Here is a 14,159-nt window from a genome sequence, read left to right as displayed (position 1 = left end):
TCTTTGCTAGTTTTTAATCATCTACTTATATTTTTTCAGTACTTTGATTTCAATTTCGAAATAGTTTACGGTACCCTCAAGTTTGACTGCTTCATCTGACAAACAAATCGCATGTTAATTAATTTCCTTTTCGCTTTGCTGTGTCAATTTCTGTTTGTCAGAAAATAGTAAAAGTAAATTCTAAATTTTATTCACTCATCTTCGCTGTCTTTTTCAAAAAGTTGCTTGGAACTACAGCTCCAAATTAATAGCCAATTTTTCTTTACATTAGATAATTCACCAGCTTTCTTTTCATTCTGTTGTTATTTGTCATATCATTATTTTCTTTTGCATTTTATTGATTTAGAGATGAAGGGGACAAAGTGCAGGAAGTGTCCTAAACGAATATATCCGAATTATAGATAATATATGATTGATGCGAGTATGTATGTTCCATAGCAATTTACTATTTGCAATTAAAACATGACTTTTGTCACAAAACATTTTTCTTCGAACTACTCCGTAGCATTGATATTTGCTGTATTTGCTTTCCTTTTTATATAATTCCACTTCTATAAGTCAAAATTACTATATTACTATGTATTTTGTATAGTACTGATTTTATTTTATATCTTCTTAAATATATTTTACTCCACTCAGAAATCAAACACTTCGAACGTAATTTTGCACCTAAAGACAGTTAATACATATATACATAAGAACGCATTAGTGATTTCTGCTCATATTTTCACTATGACCTGAGTCAATGCTAAGCGATTAGATTACGTGCCATTCACGTGAAACACCGGGGTTCGATTTCAGAAGAAGCTCATAGGGTGTGGATTCCACATTAAGCTGTAGATCTACGTCTCCTATAGCCTTACAGCTGACAGGGACGCTAAACTGAAGTCACATTTAATAATATCACACACTTACTAGTTATAACTAATAAATACGCCTGAGTAGTATGAAGCATTGCATATTAACAAGACAAGGTTTTCTTATTCTATGGTAATTGACGTAACTTTTCTTGTTAGTTTCCCATTCTTATTTTCTAGAGCTATCGTAATACTCCTAGTCCTATAGATTTCACATTTCCTAATATTATAGCGAAAAATATAATACTAGTACCTATATTACCAAAAAAAAGTATTGATTTACTGTTACTAAGGTTGCTGTATGTCACTGTTCCACTCTTAGGTCAATGTTGCCAAATCACCTACAGTTAATTTTTCCAGTTTATTGGAATAATAAATAATGATAACGATGAAAACAATACACATAAATATACTAGAAGCACTGCTCTATCTATTGCATTATTTCTTTTGTATTATAGTTTTTATTAATTTTAATTAAGTGAGCGCAATTCCCACATTTTGCCCTAGACGTTCTTGTTTGCTTGTCACCAAGGGTAAAAGTGAGGATCAACGCGGGGCACGCCACTACCCCACTTCCAAAAAAATATCTACGGCGTCCCCCACTTCTTAAAAAGAAATTACATTGATAGTCACTGGTCACGATGTGACGTCATTCGTACTTCTACATTTTCAGATCCACTTTTACCCTGTTTGCCATTATTGTTTTCTCAAAACAACCATTAAAGGGCGTATACTGTAACTGGAGGAACTGGAAAGTTCCCATGAGGTTTATTATTTAGGACAATAAATGCATACATTTTAATCTTCGCGGGAAGAACTAACGAGTATTAATGACTCACTTGAGTGATTAAAGTAAATTGACATTTTTGTTTACATTATTGAAGTCGATTTTATGTTAGATGTCGCATTCACAGTCGCAAAATTTGTAATTAACATTTAATTGTATCAGTGAAGACACGATCATTTTTGGTTAACTATTCGTGGTTACTACTAGAACAAGACATATTCATTTCTATAGAACGGTTTGATATTGAGTATCTAACTCGAAATAAAAACTGTTAATTCTCATAACAATAAGCATTTTCTTTCTTTTTTGTGTGTGAATCATGTAAACTATTGTGTGATGTGGTTTATCAGGATCGTATAATTTTGTTGATTCAAGTATATTCACATTAGTTACTTAAACTTTGTTTTATGCCAATGTAATCGAATATGTTACTAACAGCTTAAGATAGTAATACAAATGCGTTAGACATAATAATGATAAGATATAAATATTTTAGTAGTACAAAACTTCGAACTAAAGTAAGTTGCATTTCCGACTTCCTTGTTCATTGATCATCCCTAAGCAATAAAACTTGGGATTTTCTGCACCAAAATCAAACACCCTATCTAATAAATTGAGGAACGAAATTTGGTGGCTGCTTTTACTACATTGTATTGCAAGAACTGGAACATTTTATTATACATCTTACATTTTCACCCCATTTAGACGTCTGTCGCGAATCCACAACATACTTCTTATGTGTGCTTCTAGAAGCCGATGTGTGACGGTGACAGCAAATGCCGATTGCATCGAGTACGCGACGTACCAGTCAACTCATCCTTGCTTAATATACCATACATCGATGATTTTGTGTACCTCTATGAGTGGGAGGATTTTGACGATAGCAGGACAACGAGTTTTTATGTTTTTGATTTTTTCATTTTTTGCTCTACTGCAAAACAGAAACATGCTTCTAATATAAAAACTGTCTAACACTTATGAATATTCAACGGTTACGGAGACGTAATATTATCCATTTTGGATGAAACGTTGCTCGAAATATTACAATAATGTAGTATGCCGCCTTTTCACGACCTTGTGCAGTAATGAATAACATTTTCAGACGGTGCTGATAAATATCGCTTATGTGTTTTGTATACGTGATAAATACCATAATACTCACATGGTAATCAATTGTTCTTCATGTCTATGCTGTAAAAAAGTATACAAACTAAATCGAAAGAGAGGAAGGTAAAAAGCTCTAGGGAAAGAAAATCTTTGAGTTTTACGTCCCACGGTTATGCCGGTTAGGCTAAAGGAGACGGTGATAATGAGAGATGAGTGAAATGGTGGAATGAAGAAAGTGGGAGGAAACGAGAGTACCCCGAGAAAACCCACGAGCACGGTGTTTATCCACCACAAAGTTCACTTGGCGGGGGTGGGATCGAACCCGGGACCCCAAGCACCAGAGGTGAACGCTCTACCACTGAGCCACCGCGCCCCCATGCTCTAGGGAAAGAGGCAAAAGATTATCCGTACATTTATCAGTTGATTCAACTTTCTTAATCCTAATCTATGTAGAATACCTAAATGAATATTTTTTTCTTACTATTTTAAGTAGTTCCGGCGTTAAGAGGTTAATATAATAAACCCAGAGAATACTGTGAAATATTTATCAGCTAAATTGTACCGTGAATTTCTTATTTTATTAGACAAAGTTTTGAGAACAATTTTAATATACTTTGTTAAAATTGTCTTGCTTATAGAGTGATGAAACATTTAGAGAATAATAAATCTGATTGTAAATATAATCAGCATGAGGAAGAGCCAACTGTGAGGACTGCACTGGATGTAGTTGCGGCAGTAGATCATAGCAATAAAAATAATCTTTCATAAGTTGCGACAACATAAATTGCATACAATCTTATAAACCTTCAAGATAGAAGACGTCAATTTTAGTGTTACTTTATTTTCGCTATATCATATATAATACATGGGGAAAATGCATTCCATGAAGTAACAACCGTGTTGCGATATATTATATTATGTACTATATTATATTATAATGCTGTATAGAGTTCCCTTGTGACTAAGCGATTAGGGTAAACGCCTTTACCGTGGGAGACCAGGGTTCGATTCCCGAAGGAGATCCTGTGGTTCGGATTTCACATTAAACTGTAGATCCACGTCTCATATATCCTCGTTGCTGAAAGGAGCTCTAACCTATAAAATCAAATGAAATCTTATCGATAATTCTGCGTAGTTAAGATAATGTAATCAAAAATACTACTTTTTTAGAATGAAATATCCAGAATAGAAACCCAGGCTTTATGTGCATATCATAAGTAATTCATACAAATATTCTGTAACTATGTATAACTGTTCTGGCGTGGAATGCAAAAGTGGTATTAGTTATATTTCTCAGCACATTAATTTTATTGCTATTTTTAAAACTTGATGCCATTCTAATGTTATATGAAACTTGGATCTGCTATCTCAGACATAACCCTAACCACAGGCAAACGTCCAACTCTATTCCATCGAAAGTGAAATAAAGTGACGAGCCAATCAGACAGTACACAAACAAAGGAGCTAAGATTAGTGGTGCATTAGTATTTAGGTTAATTGTGGCAAGACGATTCTGGAATACCGAAGTAAAAGTCTGTGATCAAAATAAGACCTCTAAATATTTTTTGTCAAGCAATGCACAGGAATTGATACCGTACTTGATGAAGAGGAATTGCAGTGGACTTGAATTTTAAGTTATTTTTGAAGAATTTGCTAGTTTCGTTTAGGCATCATTTCTTAAGATCAATAATTTTTAATCGTATATTCAGATTTATAGCGCATCACAGAGAGGTATACAATACATACTTCATTCTTTGTCCGTTATTTGTGGAATATCGTTTCTGAAACTCTTGGTTTAGATCGAGCTTCTGTTGAGGGTTAACTTTTATTCAGTTAATATAAATCCTAGTATCACTACCGTCATTTTAGGATTTGCTTGAGGATGAAAATTCCTTCGATAAAAGGAGAATCTGGTAGTAAATTAGTGTGTTACTATACAAATAATCTCAGTAGAAAATTTGGGCAAGGGAATCAAAGTTGTGAGGAAACGAGAGCTAACGTTTTTCATAGTAAACTTAATTTCACTACATGGAAAAGTTAGCACTATTTATTACATTGTAAGAACTATTTACAATATCAGGTCTTTAAATCAGAGCTGCAGGTTAAGGTCTTAAAGATAAAATATGTTCAAAGTATGGGAAAAAATGGAATTGATTTCCTTGTGTACTGAACATATGAATTATCCGCCGAAGAACGGATGCTCAACACTCGTTGCGCTTTTTACAACAGATGCTGGTAGTCATCTTGCCTTCATACAAATTCAATGTAGCACTACATATTTCCTATTTTTTCATGCTGTTTGATCGCGAATTATGTGTTTGTACTGTACCAAATATTTCTCTGACACTAGTGAAAATATTAATGGAGTTATTGCAGAAATCATTTTCACCATTATATCAAAGACATTTAAGGTCTAGGGTATAACATGTGTGTCGGGTTAGGAATCACGTATTTATCGATTTTTTGTAGCACGCAAGAAACGAAATAAGTTGTATAGATTTTCCTATTTTGATGAATGAACTGAGTTTATCTGCATGTGGATAAACTTAGCGTAATCAATTATGAAAATTCGCAACCCTATTTATGTTTTTCTGTAAACTTATACAGGGTTATTATAAATGATTATATTTCACAGCTCTATAATAACTGTATTACTGTAGATGTTACGATAATGTTTTTCACACACATAGAAAAACTCAGAAAGTTTTTGTTAACAATTCCAAATGTCCTATATGTGCCCCCTTATTGACTCGACATACATCAAGCCGGAAATCAAGTTCTCCCACACTCGGCGCAGCATGTCCCTATAAATGAGTTCAAAAGCATTATTGATGCAAGCTCACAGTTCTGGCAAGTTTGCTGGTATGGGAGGTGAAAAACACTGAATCTTTCACATGACCCCAAAAATAAAAAACAAAGGTATACGCATGGGGTAAGGTTAGGAGAGCGTGGTGGACATGACATAAAATGGTTTCTCGCCCCCTGTCGCCATCTTGCCTCACTGCTCACTACTGCGCTCTCGTTTGAGACATCTGAAGTACACCTGCAACAAACAGGTCTTTTTGAATATTTCTACGTCATTGTTGAGTTTTGTTACAATATCCCAATTACTAGAACTACAGTGGATTTATAAATTCACTTCAATTATTTATGACAACCCTGTATATTTAGACTTTCAACCTTACAATTCTCAAATTATAAAACAAATTAAAGTTTAAAATCGACAGCGTGTTAAAATGAGTATCCTGAAATTCAAGATTGAAGTTCATACTAACTTGTTTCATTTATTTACTACTTTAAGAATATATAAAAGTATGGAAGAAACCACAGTGCATGTGGTCTCCTTCCAACCTTTCTATAAAAATTAAAATAAAATAGCATCAAATGAAGTATAAGTAGTGTCATTTAAGATATAATTTGTAAATAAGTTTCTCAAATATTATCGTTAGTTAGGTGAAATAATTACCTGCTGTTCGTTCTCGGAAGCATAGAATTAAAAATAAAACTTCCCACTTGAAAACCACATTTTTGTTTTGTTTAATGTACGAACTGTTGGAAAAACATCACGTCATTACTAAAATCTACTTGAAAATATATCTAAAACACGTCCTGACATCTAAAGTTAAAAATGAATTTTCAAAGTTTAAAAATATAGTCGGTACACCATTTGTGTTATTTCGTAGGAGCATTACTCTCTCTCTCTCTCTCGATATATATATCTGTGCGTGCGCAAAGGGTAAAATCAACTGACATACTGATCGTTCCATTCGTCAAAAGAAATCCGATACTACTAGATGTAAAATCATTGTTTGTCATTGTACTTTTGGCTTTAGAGAAGTGTTTTTCTTTTTTTTAAATACGGTCGTAACGTGGTATAAGGGGGCTTGAATGGTTTTGGTCGTTTTCCAGATCAATCCAAGTATTAAACATAAAAAGTTAAAATTTTGTATAACTATTCTCCTCGCATTCCTGGCTGTAGATAAAGTGAAAGTTTTGAAATACCACCGTACTATCTCCTAACCCCACAACTTGATTTTTTAGGAATTTTATAAGCAATACCACTCCAGAGTTACTACACATTCCAGCAAGTTTCGTTCTTTTTAAATCAGGGTTGACTACTAAAACGCTCACATTCCATGAACTAAAGAATGAAACAGTGTTGGACATATAACTTTATTCTTCATATTAGAATTATATTACTGCAGCTTATCTGCTCCGATCTTTCCAGCTGATCCTTCGCCTTGATACAGAACTTAGTTCAAGATAGTGTATCTTTAAGAATGCAATTAGAAAGTATTTTCTCATAGATATTAATATCATATCGTTTCTTGAGAGCCTTTGAATTTCTTATTACGCGCAAATATTTTAATATTACCATTTATTGTCAATATTCATTCCTATCGTTCCTTCGAATATTATTAAACCATAGGAGATATAAAGACTAATAAAATGTTCCATGTTTAGCATATTATATGAATATTATATATATAACCCTATGAACAATGCTTATGAGCTTTCATGGTCAAGATTGAATTTTTTTACCGTCTGTCCACAAGAAACGGTAATGTGTTTGCAGTATTTTCTTCTTGACGGTTTTCAAACTCTACATTTACATGAAATTAATCTACTCAACACAAGTACACTCATGTCCAAAATTATTGTCGCATGTCTTTAATAAGTTTTTCTGGGAATATAATTTGATAACAAATTTCCCCAGTATTTCTTATAATGTTAGTAAGTGTATAATTGCCAAAGACATGCATGTGGCAAATTTCATCTCATAATAGCAGTAAATAATAACAATAAAATGAAAGTTAAATTTTCTTGTCCATTTAGCAACATTTTTAATTACTCATTCTAATTTTCGTATTTATAATTCTTTTCTTATAAAATTCACCACAAATATGCATTTCCCCTTTCTACATCAGTATTAAAAGTACCTGCAAAATCATTATCAAATTATATTCTTAGAAGAAGGCAATTATAGATACGCGACAATAATATGAGTGTACATGCTAGGCATGTGAAGAAGAATATTCCTCGAGATACTTTGCAATATACATGATAGGTACGTGAATAGAGAAATCATGTGAAATTCACATGAAGGGAATAAGTTTACTTCCGTCCTAGAGTACGTGAGTGATACATATCGAGAAATGTACCTGCTATGTGCATATCACGTACTAGGTATGAACTTGACACATTTACTGGCATTTACCGGGACTGTACTTAAGATGTGTCATGATATTAGCGACTCTACTAGCTGTTACAGAGGCTATAGCGAAGCCAAGCGGCAGGCTAATTATATTATAACCCGTATTATTTATACATAATTTCATGTTTTCTTCTAGTGAACATCGTATAGCATCATATGTGAAGGTTTGAACGTATAAGCAGTATGGAGAACGCATAAAATGAAAACACGTCATGTGCACACATTACCAAACACGTAAAGCAATAGTCGTTTGCCTTACCTTGAAGAAACAGAAATTTTGTAGGCGATAATTCTAAGTTATTTTTATCAATCAAGCACAATCAGTACACAACTCACTATGAACTACCGCCCTTTTCAAAGAAGCCTTTTTCCTTAACTAACTGAGTCCTCGCGGGCGTAGAAAAAAGAGTGTCGCGATATGAAGCAACGTACGCAAGATCTTGGCGTCGTATATGCTATTCACTTTTCTGAAATTCCAGTAAACCATGCAAAATACTTTTACAGTTTCAGAAATTCCACGAAGAGTACTTACCTAGCGACATATGCTAGACACATGAAACGTACATTCCTGAAGTACCAGGTATGTAAACGATTGGTATGGAAGTTAAATGGTACGTGTCCAGCATATACCTGGTTGGGCGGGAAAATTCATGTAGAAAGTCTTCACTAAATCATAAATTGTTTTCACATTTTAAAATTTCAATCTATTTTAGTTATTTTAGCTTCCCATATTATATTATTGCTTCAAGAGATATTATGAAATTATGAGAAATAGTAGATTTCGGAAGTAAAGAACATTTAGTGTAACTTGAGTGCTAGGAGAAACTTAATGAAGTTGCATTAATACTTGTACGATACAGTTGTTAGTACTTAATATTTTTCTACTAAGCATATCGTATCCACATTTCTTGGGGCCACTTTGACATACAACGGCACTTATTTAACGTATTACAAAACGTATCAATATTCCAAAATTTTATCGTGATAAGATATAAGAAACTAATTTATGTATTTCTATGCTCGCCTGTGAAGTGCGTTTCAACCAGTAATGTATACTAACGTCATGTAACTAAACATTCATTATATAACTACAGCTCACTATCGTCATTTGAGTTAATGTAACATTAGTCGTAGATTGCTCTAATTTTAATGTCTAATCTGACATATTCTCAAATATAATAACAAAGCGGGTGACTTTATTCATCAATATATTTCTTGACCACTTGTATGGAGCATACAGCTTAACATTTTAAACAAATATATTATTCCTTCTCGACTAAGGTCAATGGAAATCGTTCGAGCAACAGATGAATTTTAGGGAAGTAAACTGGGAAAAATAAAATTATCCAGCTATATCATGACTTGCTAAAAGAAACATTTATCTTTTGAATCATGTATATATAAAAATAGGGAATTAGGAAAGTATATTTATCTTATTTTATAACCTGTAGCTATATTCTTTACCCATGTGGCTTAACTCGATAGGATTTTGTTTATTTTGCAATGGTAAATATTTAAAAAGTAATAATTCAAAATATAACAATAAAATTTATTTCCCGTGCACGCAGCAGTAATTTGTATTGACACGGTATGACGGAATCTGTGTGGATCGCCACAAAATAAGAATAAACAAACGGATATTTATACATTATTGGTTTCAAGCTGTTTCCTGATACGACGACGTTCCTTCAACGAACAAAAGAACGCAAATATTGTAAAATAATTTTACAATACATTATTGAATATGCACTTTTTTTAATACTGGATATGTACGTTTAATAATAATTGATGTAAAGTCTTTTTCAATAATTTTTTTGTTCTTTTACTCGCGATTTCTTCATAGTTTGTTATTAAATACCCCATTTTATTGTCCTAACAATCCAATACATTTTGCCAGTAAAGTAGTTTAGCTTGATCGAGGTCGTGGTGTAACAACTACAGTATTTCATGTCACATGTCCCCCCATTACGAAATCCTAGCTAAACGAACCAGTATATGTTGAAGGTAAAATAGTTTAGAATTTATTCGAGCCTCTAGTGCGACGACCACAGTATTTCATGCCACGGACCCCTCCCTTTATGAAACCCTGGCTACGTGTGTGAACTATTACTGATATTATATATGCATTAACTTTGTGGATCCTGCATTCTTTCTATCACAAATTACTAAATAGAAGTTTATTGTAAAAAACCAAATAACGGAAGGACAAACTCGTTACCTGTTTGATCAACGTATTATTATTTATTATGACCACTTTAATTTGTATAACTCAATTTTAAATAGCCTAGTGTTATTGTATGTTTTGTCCCAATATAAATTATTAATATTTATTTCTCCTTTATTTTTTAATTAAAGCTGTGTGCTCTTAGGCAAGGGCACCAGTTTCTCTCCGGGCCTATTCGGATGTGTTCGTATATTCGTAAAAAAGTTACATCTACAATAATATGACAATAAAGATACTTATAATACATAGAAAATACATGTTCATAAAAATATAGGGAGGCCCACATAAGATTTTGGGGGACCTGGGACCTGTGTGTGTGTACGAAGAGTATTCCAAAAGTAAGGGCCTTTGATGATAAAAACACAGACGCTCGTAAGGAACGGGATTTATTTCAGAAATAGGTGCCTACAAAACTATTTCACTTTTCCCCATAAACACTTTTCCTAACGCTGCACCATCTTCCGTAAACATTCTGCATAGAACTTTGCCGCCTGGGATTTGCACGAATTGACAATTGCAGTCTTGATATCGTCGTCGTTTTCGTTGCCAACAAAGCCACCGTTTCAAATGCAAGAAGAGGAAGTAATCGGTGGGAACAAGGTCGGAACTGTATAGAGGGTGGTCAAACAGGTCCCAACGAGTTTGCTAAATCTTCCTCTTGGCGATGGCAGCGGTATGAGAACGCGCGTTGTAGTGAAAGAGGATTATTCCGGACGACAGTTTCCAGCGTGTTGATTTTGAATCGTACGTCACAGTTTGGTGGCATGTTGCAGTACACGTCAGCTGTAATTGCTGTCCAACGTTCAAAGAAATCAATCAACAGGACGCCTTATCATACCAAAAGGCGGTAGCCATCAGTTTGCGACTCGAGCGCGGTAATTGCCTATTGTTTTCAGTTTAGGGGAATCTGAATGGCGCCACTCCATGCTCTGTTGTTTGAATTTGGCGTTGGTGTACGATATCCACGTCTCGTCTTCCGTCAAAATCCTGGAAAACAAATCATCCTTAGATATCCAAAAACTGTCGGGCACTGCGCATGCACATTCGTTTATCTTTGTGCTGGTCCCTCAGCATTTTCGGGACCCAGTTTGGACTCAATTGTTGATACCTAGGGTTTCTTTGAGAAACCTGTAGATTTTGAGTCGTTCAACGTGGAGAAAGATATTAGCAAGAGCACTGATCGTCAATCGCCGATCACTTCGCAGTTTTTGGTTCACTATTTCCACGAGGTCGTCGCTCACAACACTAGACCTCAACTCTGGTCGTTATCATGTATGTTAATGCGGTCATTTTGAAACTCACGAAACCATTTGCGAACTTTATGTGCACTCATTACTGTAGGTCCATACAATAGGAACAACTCTTGATGGATATGAGCAGCAGAAGTTCCTTTTGCAAGCAAAAGGTTGTATGAAACCACGCACTTCACAACTAGCGGGAGAAACAATTCTCCTTGCCATTGCGATCTGCCTTCCAGAGCTGCTAAACTTCTACTGAACAACAAGACAACAACTGCAGTGGCTTCGTCAATAGCGTTGCATGTGTGTAATTGTGTTCCTGCTGACCCCGGTGTTACTATACCTCGACGGCTCCTACTTTTGGGATACGTCTCGTATGTAAAAAGGTTTCGATGTATACTCGGAGGTGTCATTCAGCTAGTTTGCACGAACCAGATGTTAAAAGCATATTATTACCTTTCGATCCAGAACTTACAAAAAGTAATAATCTACTACCAATTTATAAAATCAATATTCAAAATATTCATGTAAAGGGGTTAATCTTAATCACTATTATTATATTAATGTCATTGTAATAAATAAATACCGATAGTATACTAATAATTATTGATACTAATGCAGTAACTACATAGTCATAGTACCCGATTCGAAAAAAATAATAAAATAACCGGTTGTTAACTGATTTGAATGATATCACTGGGTTTCGATGTTGTCTTATTATAGATCTTCAAGCATTGTGATTTCCCTATTTAAAAAAAAATCGGCTATTTTAACCAGAAATATCTCAAAAGAGACATATTTCAAAAATCAGAAACTTTCCCAAAATAATATTTTTACGTAATAAACTACAAAAGAAAAGACGTTGTTTAATATCGAGATGACCAAATAGTTTTCTCTCAACTGCCTTTATATCCATGCTGAAAGGTATTTTATTGACTAAAACCCTCTATTTCTCTCTTATATATATGACCCTTCTTTTATTCTCCGCAGGAGAAACGTTTTCTTATAAATAATACCTCTAGTAACAAATCAAATATTCTCTGAGTTCGAAGACTAACGTTACCATCTTCTTGTAAGCTCTACGGAGGATTTCTTTATCTAAACAAAGATAATACTCTGTCAACATAATAAACACATATTATATAAAAAATACGTCATATCACAAAAGTGATTTTAGTCAAAATTTTCCATACATTCAACATTTATGAAGAAAAGTTCTCAAAATTTATCTGAAGTATAGTATGTTTAAGCTCAATAGGTTGACATAAAAGATATACAACTTTAGTAAATAGTTGGGATATTTTAGTCTTGTGGGATAAAATTTATCAAGAATTGATATTGCTGATGTTACATCTGCAGTTATTTATAGGGGGGCTAATAGTTTCTTTTAACGTTGTATCGTAAATGAAATCGTGTCCCGTTGAATTTATAACGGAGGCTTTAACTCTTCAAATGAAAAACTTCTTGTTAATATTTACTGTGTAATTTAACGCAATCACTATTGATGATTATATCACCTTCTCTGCTCATCCACTGCGTTCATATAGTCTCCGTACTTAATTGGTTTAAATTGTTGATACCTAATCTGATTACATTTGTAAGGATTTTGCACAGTGCCTTAATTTGAATGCGGTGTATCCCTTGTGTTTAATTAAAATTTGCACCTGATGTCAATGTTACACATTAGCCTCTTAAAAACAACATTTCTTACCGAAATTCGCATGTTCGAACTTGAAATTTCCACTATTACTTTGTCTTTAATAACTCTTATTTCTTCTGAAGTTGTTTTAATTTGTTTTATCCAACTAGTTTTTCTCTTATTCCCTCTAAAGTTTTTGTTCCTTTGTTCACAATACGTATTATTTTGTGTACAATACTAAAGAGACTTTTACGAGCCCGTACTTCCACCTCTGATTTTCAAAGACAACTATTGTATTTTATTCTTCAATTGAATTATGAAACATACATGACAATAAGAGGACATTTGTGTTCTGAATTGTCAAACATTGAACTCTGTATTGCTTTTTTCCTACTGATACATTAATTGTTTCCCCTTCCATGAATATAGGCCGCGATTTCGAAATGACAATCAGATTAGAAAATGTTAGAAGCGGTGGATTTAAATTCGGAATTAGAATATATTATCTTCATATATCTTTGCTATACATCTTCTTATATGTTGTCTTAATCTGTACATTAATTTATTTCATTTTTCTATTTTTAATTTAACTTTCACTTTTGCCTAACGTATAAAAATTCTCATAAGTGCATCAAAAATGTCAAGACTCATAACTAAAGCGTTGAATAAAACACGGTTTCACAACAAATGTAATGTTGGAAATGATTTCTTGTTGAATTAAAATAGGTGCGCTGTTATCTACCACTACTAAAATATCCTACAATTACGACTGAAACAGTTCAAGTTTATTTCGAATTGCATTTTACGTGGTAAAAAGACGTCTGATATAACCTAATTACCAAAAGTGACGCTAAACTGTAAATCTAATCTAATCCACTTCGGAGAGTATAAAGAAGTGTACACTGCTTTAACACTTGAAACATTTGATTGTTTTTTATGATTCTTTCATGATTTTGTATTAGTATCTATTTCTTGTATGTTAAGTTGAGCTCATAACCATACTTTTCATTTACAAAGTAACGCTCTAACTACAAATGTTTGTGCTCTTTTAGGGTATTAGGGATTACATTTATCGGCTGTCAGTATCTAAGG

The sequence above is a fragment of the Thermobia domestica genome, chromosome 16 (assembly GCF_964235325.1).
Source record: "Thermobia domestica chromosome 16, izTheDome1.hap1.1, whole genome shotgun sequence".
Taxonomy (NCBI): Eukaryota; Metazoa; Arthropoda; class Insecta; order Zygentoma; family Lepismatidae; genus Thermobia; species Thermobia domestica.
Note: the sequence above shows the minus strand (reverse complement) of the source record.